We start from the raw sequence: 12,237 nt of genomic DNA, 5'->3' as shown, positions 1-12,237 counted from the left end.
TTTTCTCTATTTAGGGTGCGCCGTCAGATTCTAAATGTTATTAAGTATACCTGGCGACCCATCAGTTTATCTTTGTTCACTTAGAGAAGGAATCAAATAAAAGAAAGGCTTATAAATGCATAAATGTAAGAAATCTGAATAAAATGATGGATAGTCATTGACCTGAAAAGTTAACATTGTTTGTGTCTCTGTAAATGCTGCCTGTCCTGTTTAGTGTTTCCACTGTTTACGTGGTACATTTCACAGGATATACCAACGTGCTTTATAGTCAAAGCAACGTATTTCATGAGGTATTACTATTGCAATGTAGAAAATGCATGCAATACGATTCTACAAACATCTAGGTGATATTAAGGAGATAATGTGTTTTGAGTAATTTTGATTGAGTGTTAACTTGCCCTCATGTTGTGCTCTTCCTTGAATTATTTCATGGGAAAATGTACATTCACCTAGGAGAGTGGATGGAATATTTGCTTAACCACTCCTCTGAATAATGGCACTTCTGACAGTGCAACAATCTCTCAATTTCAGCATAAATTTTGTGCTCTGATCTTTGGAGAGAGACTTGAACCCACACAGCCTGAAATCAGCACTATGAACAGCAAGTCACATTTTTCTATTGTGTGTACAATCCCAGCAGTAGACAGGATGGGCATATAAGCACAGAAAGGCTACAGCATGGAAGGATTAAGTCTGTGCCAGTTCTATGCCAAAAAAAGTCCAGCTAGTCCCATTTGACAACTCATTCCCCAAAGCACCTCAGATTCAGTCCTGTTGCATACTTATTCAGTTTTCCTTTGACTGGCATAATAGAATTGGCCTCCAGTCCTTACCCTGACAGTACAATTCCAGACCCTTACCATTTGCTGCATTAAAAAAAGTTTTCCCCATATGCATATGCCTCATGCATTTTCTTCATGTGCTTGGATGGGACATCTTGGTCGGCATGGACCAGTTGGGCCAAAGGGCCTTTTCCTGTACTTTATAACTCTATAACTCAATATCTCTTTTGGTTCTTTTGCCAGTCACCCTCACTCTGTGCCCACTGGTTCTTGACCTTACCCCCAATGGGAATAGTTTCTCTTCAGCCACTCTTTCTGGAGCCTTCATGATTAAACATATTCCTCCTCTGTTCCAAGAACCACCTTAGCTTCTCCTATATATCAAGTGACTGAAGTCCCACATCCCTGATCTTACTGCAATAAATCTTTTCTGCTCTCCTTCTAAGGCTTCACATCTTTTCTGAAATCTGGTTATAGGATCCCATTTATGGGCAAACTATAAAAGTTCATCACCTCTTCCTTACTTTTGTACTTTGCATCTTTATTTATAAAGTCTATCCTGAATTGTTCAGTTGATTTCTCAACCTGATGTGCCACTTCAAAAACTATACATGCAGGCTGTCCCCGGGTTATGAATGTCCGGCTTATGGACACCCCTACATATGAATGAGCTCACATAATATTATTGTTGGAAAGTCCAGCACACATACATTGGTTAATTTCTATGAATGGCAGAACTCTCTCACTCTCTCTCTCTCTCCTTTTAGTAATTGCTCTTTCATATCAGTCTTGATGCCATTAATTACAATACTGTGGAGGTGTGGTTGCCATGTTGAGTGACTATTGCGCATTTTCTGACTTATGGACAAAATCAACTTATGGACCTCTGTAAAAATGGAATCCGTTCATGATCTGGGGACAGTCTCTCTGTTACCTCACTCCTTTTAGAATCATGCCCTTCTGGCGACTCACCGTTTAGTCGGGCGAACCGGCTCGGCAGTCGGGTCGCGCGGCGTCGGAGCGACGAGGCCCAAGATGGTGGCGGGCCTCGTCTTTCCCGAGCAACGGGGAGAACCCGCGCGCGGGAAAGCCTTGATGACATAGTACTTATGTCATTGCCGGTTGCTTTGGGCGGGAACAGTCTCCCTTAAAGGGCCCGCGCAAGGCGGGAAAATAAACCACTTCTTGTTCGACAATCCTCCAACTAGCGTCTTGTTTTATTTCGCGGTAGCAACCGCTACATTGGTGACCCCGACGGTCCAAACGGATTTTGGACCCTCGCAATGGCCAACAGCACAGCAGCCAACGCAGTGGCCCTCAAGCTGCCCACCTTTTGGACACTTCGGCCCAGCGTCTGTTTTGACCAGGCCGAAGCACAATTCCACCTTTGGCAGATCACCTCTGACTCCACGAAGTACTACCATGTGGTTAGCTCTCTGGACCAAGAGACAGCTGCCCAGGTTGGGGACTTCATCCAGTCGTCTCCGGAGGAAGATAAGCACCCGGCTTTCAAAGACCTTTTGATTTAGACCTTCGGCCTCTCCCGTCGTGAGCGCACTGCCCGCCTGCTTCATCTGGATGGCCTGGGGGACAGATCCCCATCCGCCCTAATGAATGAGATGCTGGCATTGGCCGAGGGACACAAGCCATGCCTGATGTTCGAACAGGCCTTCCTCGAACAGCTCCCCGATGACATCCACCTGTTGTTAGCTGACGCCGACTTCAGCAACCCCCGTGAGGTGGCTGCCCGGGCAGATGTCCTGTGGAGGGCCAAGCGCAAGAGCGGTTCATCCGTCAGTCAAATCACCAGGCCGCGAGCCCAACGCCCGCCTCGCCCGGCCCCAGCAACCGAGCAGCCACGCCCCAGGAACGCAGACGACGACACGGGTGACCAGCTGTGCTTCTACCATCAGAGGTGGGGTGTGGAGGCCCGTCGATGCTGCCCACCCTGCAAGTTTCAGGGAAACGCCAGGGCCAGCCGCCGCTGATGGCTACGGTGGCTGGCCGCCGACAGAGCCTCCTCTTCGTTCAGGACAAGAAATCTGGACGGCGTTTCCTCGTTGATACTGGAGCGGAGGTCAGTATTTTGCCCCCGACCGGCCGCAACACTCGTAACAGGCCACCAGGTCCTCTACTCAATGCCGCCAACGGTACAACGATATGGTCTTTCGGCACCCGTACACTTCAATTACAATTCGGCGGCAGCCGTTTTACCTGGACCTTCACCCTTGCCACGGTCGCCCAACCACTCCTAGGAGCTGATTTCCTTCGGGCCCACAACCTGTTAGTCGACCTGCGAGGGAAGCGGTTAGTCCACTCTAGCACCTTCCAGACCTCTCCCCTGGGAGAAATCAGCACACCAGCCCCACGCCTGGACTCCATTTCCCTTTCTGGCGACGATTTCACCAAGCTCCTAGCCGAATTCCCATCAATTTTGGCACCTTCGTTTACGAATTCTAGGCCCAAACACGGGGTATGACACCACATCATTACTACAGGGCCACCCCTTCATGCCCGAGCACGACGATTACCTCCAGACAAGTTCCGCCTGGCAAAGGAAGAGTTCCGTCACATGGAGGAGCTGGGGATTGTTCGCAGGTCAGACAGCCCCTGGGCCTTCCCCCTGCACATGGTCCCCAAAGCCACCAGAGGGTGGAGGCCCTGCGGCTACTATCGCAGGCTGAATGACGCTACCACCCCGGACCGCTATCCCATCCCTCACATCCAGGACTTCGCAGCAAACTTACACGGGACCCGCATCTTTTCCAAAGTGGACCTCGTTCGGGGATACCACCAAATCCCGGTCCATCCGGATGATGTCCCCAAGACTGCGATTATCACCCCATTCGGCCTGTTCGAATTCCTTCGGATGCCGTTCGGCCTTAAGAACGCCGCGCAGACCTTCCAGCGGCTGATGGACGCGGTTGGCCGAGACCTGGACTTCGTGTTCATTTACTTAGACGACATACTGATTGCCAGCCGTAACCGCCAGGAACACCTTTCCCACCTCCGCCAGCTGTATTCCCGCCTCCGCGATTTCGGCCTCACGATCAACCCGTCCAAGTGCCAATTCGGACTTGACTCTATCAATTTCCTCGGCCACAAAATCACCAACGACAGGGCAACACTCCTACCCGCCAAGGTGGATGCTATCTGCCATTTTGCCCGCCCCGACACAGTCAAAGGCCTTCAGGAATTCCTTGGGATGGTCAACTTTTACCATCGGTTCATCCCTGCAGTGGCCCGTATCATGCGCCCTCTGTTCTCGCTGCTGGCTGGTAAGGGCAAGGACATCACCTGGACTGACGAGGCTGCGGCTGCTTTCGTTAAGGCCAAAGACGCCCTGGCAGACACCACGATGCTTGTACACCCTAGGACTGATGTCCCGACTGCCCTCACGGTAGACGTTTCCAACACCGCGGTGGGCGGGGTACTGGAACAGCTACTTGAAGGCCGCTGGCACCCCTTGGCATTTTTCAGCAAGCACCTTAGACTGCCCGAACTGAAGTACAGCGCTTTTGATCGGGAACTTCTAGCACTGTATCTGGCAGTCCGGCGTTTCCGATACTTTCGAGAAGGCAGGCCTTTCACCGCTTTCACCGATCATAAGCCTCTGTCCTTTGCCTTCTCCAAAGTCTCCGATCCCTGGTCAGCTTGTCAGCAGAAACATTTATCCTACATTTCCGAATTCACAACTGACATCCAACATGTCTCCGGAAAGGATAATGTCATTGCTGATGCACTTTCCAGACCAACCATCTACAACCTATCCTTGGGTGTCGACTACACGGCCCTGGCTGACGCACAGCAAGCCGATGACGAACTGCCCAGCTACAGAACCACAGTCTCGGGTCTGCAGCTCCGAGATTTCTTGGTTGGTCCAGGTCAGCGGACCCTACTTTGCGATGTTGCGACTGGTCAGCCCCGCCCTATAGTCCCCGCAGCCTGGCAGAGACGCATTTTTGACTCGGTACATGGGTTGGCGCACCCGTCCATCAGATCTACTGTCCGACTGGTCGCCAGCAAGTTTGTCTGGCATGGCCTGCGCAAACAGGTCAGTGAGTGGGCCAGGACTTGTCCACACTGCCAGACGTCAAAAATCCAGCAACACACCAAGGTCCCACCACAGCAGTTCGAGCCTACCTGTAGGAGGTTCGACCATATACACGTCGACCTTGTGGGCCCTCTGCCAGTTTCAAGAGGAGCCCGGTACCTCCTTACCATCGTGGACCGGTTCACGAGGTGGCCTGAGGCAACCCCCCTGACTGACATCACAACTGATTCCTGCACCCGGGCACTGCTTACAACTTGGGTCTCACGTTTTGGTGTTCCGGCCCACATCACTTCAGACAGAGGCACCCAGTTCACTTCCAGTCTCTGGGCTGCATTAGCGAACCTGCTAGGGACGTAGCTGCACACCACCACGGCCTACCATCCTCAATCAAACGGTTTGGTGGAACATTTTCACCGCCATCTGAAATCAGCCTTGATGGCCCGCCTGAAGGGTCCTAACTGGGTTGACGAGCTGCCTTGGGTCCTGCTCGGCATACGCACTGCCCCCAAAGAAGACCTCCGCACTTCGTCAGCTGAGCTTGTGTACGGGGCGCCCCTAGTTGTCCCCGGGGATTTCATACCTGCCCTTCGGGACCAAGGGGAACAACCCCCAGCAGTCCTACAAAGACTGCGCGAGAAGCTTGGCAACTTGGCCCCGATTCCCACCTCACGGCACGGTCAAGCCCCATCCTGCCAGCCCAAGGAACTACGGGACTGTAAGTTTGTTTTCGTTCACAAGGGCACACCTCGGGCGCCATTGCAACGACCATATGAGGGACCGTTCCGAGTCATATGGAATAATGGATCCACCTTTATTTTGGACATTGGAGGCAGGGAACAGGTTTTCACGGCGGACCACCTCAAACCGGCCCATTTGGATCTGCAACAACCTGTCGAGGTTGCAACGCCGCGACGCAGAGGCCGGCCCCCTAAGCGGCAGCTGGCACAGCCCACGGACCTTGGGGACTGTATCGCCAGTTCTGGGGGGGGTTGTGTGGCGACTCACCGTTTAGTCGGGCGAACCGGCTCGGCAGTCGGGTCGCGCGGCGTCGGAGCGACGAGGCCCAAGATGGTGGCGGGCCTCGTCTTTCCCGAGCGACGGGGAGAACCCGCGCGCGGGAAAGTCTTGATGACGTAGTACTTACGTCATTGCCAGTTGCTTTGGGCAGGAACAGTCTCCCTTAAAGGGCCCGCGCAAGGCGGGAAAATAAACCACTTCTTGTTCTACAATCCTCCGACTAGCGTCTTGTTTTATTTTGCTGTAGCAACCGCTACACCCTCTCATTATCGTGTCTGTTTTTTTTTAAATTGAATGTTGTATTTTACATTTTTTGCTATCAAACTTCATCAACCCCATTGCTCCAGCAGCCTATCTATATCCTCTTGAAATCTAATATCCTCACAATTCACTGCACTTTCAAATTTTGTGTCATCTGTATATTTGGGAATTTGGCCCAGTATAATTGTGCTCAGTTACAGAATTAGGGGTTGGTCATTTAAAACTGAGGCATGTAGGAACTTCTTCTCACAGTTAGTCATCGAGTTCTACAGCATTGAAACAGGCCTTTTGGCCCACTGAATCTATGCTAACCATCAAATCAATCTATAATAATCCCACTTGCCTGCAATAATTCCATTTAATAATAATGCTCATTCAAGTACTTGTCCAGATGTTTCTTACATGTTGTTACTGTTCCTGCCTCCACCACCTCCTCTGGCAGCTCAGCCCAGATACCAACTGCTCTTTGTGTGAAACATTTACCCTTCAGACCCCCTTTAAACTTTCCTCCATCGACTTAAAATTATGCCCTCTAGTTTTAGACATCCATACCATTGGAAACAGACTCAGGCTATCTACCCTATCTATGCCTCTCATAATTTTATACACCTCTAGCATGTCACCTTTCAGCCTGCTTTGCTCAAGGGAGAACAGACCCATCTTATTCTTCCTTATAACTCAAGTCCTCCAATCCAGGCAACGTCCTTGTGAATCTTTTTTGCAGCATCTCTGGTTTAATCACATCTTTCCTGTACTGTTGTGACCAGAACTGCACACAAGGAGTATTGTACAGCCAAACCAACGATTTGTACAACTGTAAGATAACATCCCAGCTTTTATACTCAGTGCCTCAGCCGATGAAGGCAGACATGCCACACGTCTTCTTCACCACCCCGTCTAGCTATATTGCCTCTTTCAGGGAACTATGCACTTGTATCCCAAGGTGTCTCTGCTATTCATTGTGTATACCCTGGTTTATCTCCCCAAAGTGCATTACTTCACAATTGTCCGAGTTAAATTCCATCTGCCATTTCCTTGCCCATTTTTCCAGTTGTTCTATATCCCGTTGTAACCTTAGACAAGTTTCTACACTGTCCACTATACTACCAATATCGGTGTCATTAACAGACTTGCTAATTGTACCATCTACGTTCTCATCCAGATCATTAACATACATGAGAGACAACTGAGAGGTGAATCTCTGGACTTCTTTACCCCGGAGCATTGTGGAGACTAGATCATTGGGGGTATTCCTTTGACCCTTCTTGAACAAGAATGTAACATATGCAGTTCTCCAGTTTCCAGGCACTACCTCTATCTACATTTGTTTGGGAGATTGTGGTCAATACTTTTGTGATTTCCACCCTTACTTGTCTCAGCAACCTATGGTGTATTCCATCTGGTTAGACAATGTATTCATTTTAAGTACACTAACCTTTCTTGTACCTCCATTTTATCAATTTTTAGCTCATCCATTATCTCAGCCAAATCTTCCTTTGCTTATACTGCAGTAACATGTTTTTCCTTTGTAAAGATCAGTGTAAAATCTTCATTTATTATTTCAACCATGTCTTTGACCTCTCCTGTTACAACCCATCTACCATGTCTATGTCTTTAGAAAATTTTTGATTCCATATACTGTTTGTTTGTCAGTCTTTTTTTAATACTTTCTTTTTTTTTGCCACTTTCATTTCAATAGACAATAGACAATAGGAGCTGAAGTAGGCCATTCGGCCCTTCGAGTCTGCACCACCATTTTGAGATCATGGCTGATCCTCAACAATCAATATCCTATTCCTGCCTTGTCCCCATATCCCTTGACTCCCCTAGTTATAAGAAACCTATCTAGCTCCTTCTTGAAAGTGCCTCTCTGAACCATTTTATTATCAGTCTGTTGCTCACTTTTTTAAAAAATCAGTTTGCTATTTGTCATGAGCCTGCTTTTACTCTTTATTTTCTTCTCTGTCTGTTTGGAAACTCAGAGAGCATTGACTTTAAATGGTCTACCTTTCTCCCTCATTGGAAAATACCAAGAGCACCTAGAAACATTTTCTCCTTAAAACCCTCCAATTGGTCAACTACAATTTCACCTGGCAATCATTGATTCCAATTTACCTAACTCAAAATTGTTCTTATCCCATTGAAATGAGCCTTTCTCTGAATGATTACCACTTTTGAGGTCCTGCTTCTTAAACTCTTTCCTAACTCCTTAAAAGCTGCCTCATCCGTTTTTCTACCTTTGACATTGGTCTCAATGTCTTGCTCTTCACCTTCCCTTCTTCAGAATGCATTGCAGCCAGTTAGTGATATCTTAAACCCTGACACCAGTAAGGAACATATAATCCTGGAGTAATATCTGCTACCATAAAAATGCCTGTCTGTTCCCTAATTGTGGAGTCCCCTGTAACTACCACTCTTGATCTTTCTTCTCGCCTCTGGAAAAGGTGATCCACCCATGGTCCTGTGATCTTGTGTGCACTCCTGAGATTATCCTTTAACCTTCATTAGTTTTCAGAACCAAATTCTGGTTATACAGCAAGAGGTCCTCAGGAGTCTCTGGAAATATCTAAAATATGTAGCTCTCCAGTCAACTCTGTCTGCAGTCTCCCAAGGTGTGAGATGAACACTTCATGAAGGGTGCTGTCCAGTCAGCCTCCTGAATGGACTGCAGTGGCATCAGCTGCTGCTCAAGCTCCAAAATCTGGAGCTGGATCTTTTCCAACATGATTATTATCTGTTTGGTAATTTAAAATGCTGAAGAATAATTGGGCATGACTTTCTAACAAAGGCAGCACTTACGCAGAACAAAGTCTACAATTTATATTACAAAGCTGCTGATTGCAGAATTTGAGACACAGTAACTTTACCTTTTTGCCTGAAGATGGAGATCACTTGGTGTTATTAGTTTTTCAAGGTTCGGCCAAAATATTGGCCCTTGAAGCTCCCACGGGGCACAGGTCATTGGGCTAAGATGCCTGCCAGAACTCCATTCATTAGCTTAACTCACATAGCTTACATAAAGATAGGAGCTAACAAAGAGAGGACTTACCAATGACCCAACAACCAGCTCCTTCCTTGTGCTGAAGACAACTAACCAATCATTCTTTTTTTCCTTCTGAGCGATGACGCGTTTTGACTCTGTTGAACTGAATGCAGACCGAGGGGTGACCTGACAGAGGTATATAAAATTACGACAGGAATGGATCGGGTCAACACTCCCTTGCTGGGGGTGTCTAAGACAAGAGACATAAGCTTAAGGTGACAGGTAGGATTAGAGAGGATCTAGGGAAGAGTTTTTTTCACATAGAGGGTGGTTGGAGTCTAGAATGTGCTACCTACAGAGGTGGTGGAAGCAGGTACTCTCACAGCTTTTAAGAAGCATCCAGACAAGTACTTGAATCACCAAGGCATAGAAGGCTATGGACCTATTGTGGATAAATGGGTATAGATAGGTGCAATGGGCAGTTTGGACATGGTGGGGAGAAGGGCCTATTTCTGTGCTGTAGGACTCTGACTCTACTTTCTGAAGTCTCTTGCTGTTGAGCTACCTGCAAAATAACTCACACTATTGTGTGAGATCTCCCTATATTGAGCCTTACTATTGAAAGCACACCATAGGGAAGGAGTAAGAAGCGGCTGGTGAAATTAAGATAATTATTGAATTTAAAGAGGCAAGCCCACTTAAAAGTAAATGACAAAAATGGGTTCAAAAATTGAAATAGATTTTGATTTAGCTCCAATGATTATTATCCAAATTTGTGACCATTCACGGGAGAAAAATGGTGTCTTCTAATTCCCCTGCCATGTCTTATTCTTACTTGAACAACATAAAGAAAGAAACACTGATTAGAATGCTTTCCATCATAGTTGCAGTCATTTCCAAAAGGCACTGCTGCAAATTGTTCAGATATCCTTGTTTTGTACTCACCCAATCTAATTCCTTACATTTTGTTCCCACCTGATCTTCAGGCTTCTAAATCCCAAATTTACTGTTGTTGATTTACCACTTACTGGCCTGCTTAATTTTCTCACCAACATTTTTCAACCCTGGCAACCTTACTGTCCATCGCTCTTCATCTGGGTGAGTCAATTTCATCAAATAAAAGATGCTGCATTTTTTCTGTAGAGTTAAAAAAAATTAAAGAAATCTTTAACAATTATCCATTTGGAAATTGAAAATGCTGAAAAATAATTGAGAATGATATTCTAACAAAGACAGCATTTCCACAGAAGCAAGGCTACAATTTATATCATAAAGCTGCTTATTGCAGAATTCAAGATACAGCAACTTTTTCTTTTTCCTTGATGATAGAGATCATTTGGTGTCATTAATTTTTCAAGGTTAAGCACTCAAAATAGTCAAAATTAATACTGAAGCACACATCACATTGCTAACATCCTCCCAGATTCATTTGCCTTCTGAATAATGATTAGTTTTTGAGTAACCCGTCTCTGAGTTAATCCATTAATCCCATCACAGTTCTCCTGCAACATTGCTGCTGCCAATGTTCCTGGTTCTTCATCTCCTCAGTTTCTTTTCATTTGCTTAATTTCCTTTCTAATTTATTTTTGGCCCATTAAGGTTTTATAACTCTTTCACATTGTCATAGTCTACACAATGAACTGAACTTAACCAGCAAATAGCCTGTAATAAGGGACCTGGGGGAACATGTATTAGTATAATCTGACTTATATTTTGCACTGTGTATTAAAGAGTATGTGTGTACTTGCAGAAATATAAATGCAAATTCAATTAATACATGGATTTGTATTTAGGTAACTATAGAAATCAATGGTTTCCATAGCAGCAGCTTGATGGAATATAATGCAGTTGTGTAATAGCAATTTTACAACTCTTTGGTAAATATCTGTGCACAACAGCAATTTATAAAATAAAACCAATATCATTGATAGTTTTATGAAAATATTGGTAATTAAAATTGACTGCATTGTTTGCACTTACTAGCATTCATGTTTATCATTGCTTTGTTAAATTACATATGCAATGTCCAGCTCTAAACATATTGTGAGATAAGTTCTCCTCTATAGGCCAGCTGTACTGAAATTGTAAACCCATTTACAGAGAAAAGATTTACATTTTCAGTCCCCTCCCCATGCCTCGTGTAGCTGATTGAACTAACAAGCTGTTAAATAATAAATTACTACTCAGTGATAACAGAGCTGGTTGTTGTATTAATTTGTTCAGGCTAAGGAGCATTACAAAGCACCTCGCACATCATTGGGAAACGGTAGCTTTGCTTTCATAGTACTAATTCTTTGTCCATGCACTGACAGAATCTCCTAATTGCATATCTGAGAAATATGCTTTCCAGCTCGACTGTGTTCAACAGAGTCAAGAATTAGAACCATTTGATAAAATTTGCAACCTAAAACAGTAAATTATTGTGGTGCACTGCATCAAGTGCTCATGTTAAATGAACCTGTTGTGACATTTTTATTCAATGATGTCATCAAACAGAGGTTTCCCGTTAACAATTGCCTGATACAGTGAGACTACTCACAGTGGAACAATTAATGGAAGATTTTCATGAAACAAGTAGTGTCTGTATTTACATATTTATGTCTCTGTTCCTGCCCATACCTTTGAAATGCTATCAATTAACTAATATTCCTTCTCTTTTGCTTCTTACCAAAAAGAATCACTTAACCCTTCTCTGCATTAAATTGTCTCTGCTTGTTTATTCATTCCACCAGTCTGTTTATGCTTTCCTGCAGTCTTTTACTATCCTCCTTGCTATATATTATATTTTCTTATCCCTTTCCATGTCTTGAGTCATCTGCATACATTGAAGTTTCACCTGGTATACAGAAGTCCATGCCAAGAACCTCATTGATCCCAATATGAACACTGACCCCTGAGAAACGCTATTCTACATTTTCCTCCTGGATTAGAAGACATTTTAGTCACTTTCCCCTGAAATCCTTCAATTTGTTTCCACCAAGCAGTACTTTATCAAGGACTTATTGAGAGGGTGGCAGTAGAAATTGTTCTGCCAATAAATGCGGCACCATATTCTTTTTCAATTCCCCACTATATGTTAAAATGAAGTTTCAGCAGAAGCAGGCTTGTAAGATACAATGAAAAGCGTAAATTAAAAAAAA

This window comes from Pristis pectinata, chromosome 4, assembly GCF_009764475.1.
Source record: "Pristis pectinata isolate sPriPec2 chromosome 4, sPriPec2.1.pri, whole genome shotgun sequence".
NCBI lineage: Eukaryota > Metazoa > Chordata > Chondrichthyes > Rhinopristiformes > Pristidae > Pristis > Pristis pectinata.
The sequence above is the reverse complement of the archived record's forward strand: the minus strand, read 5'-3'. Positions refer to the sequence as shown.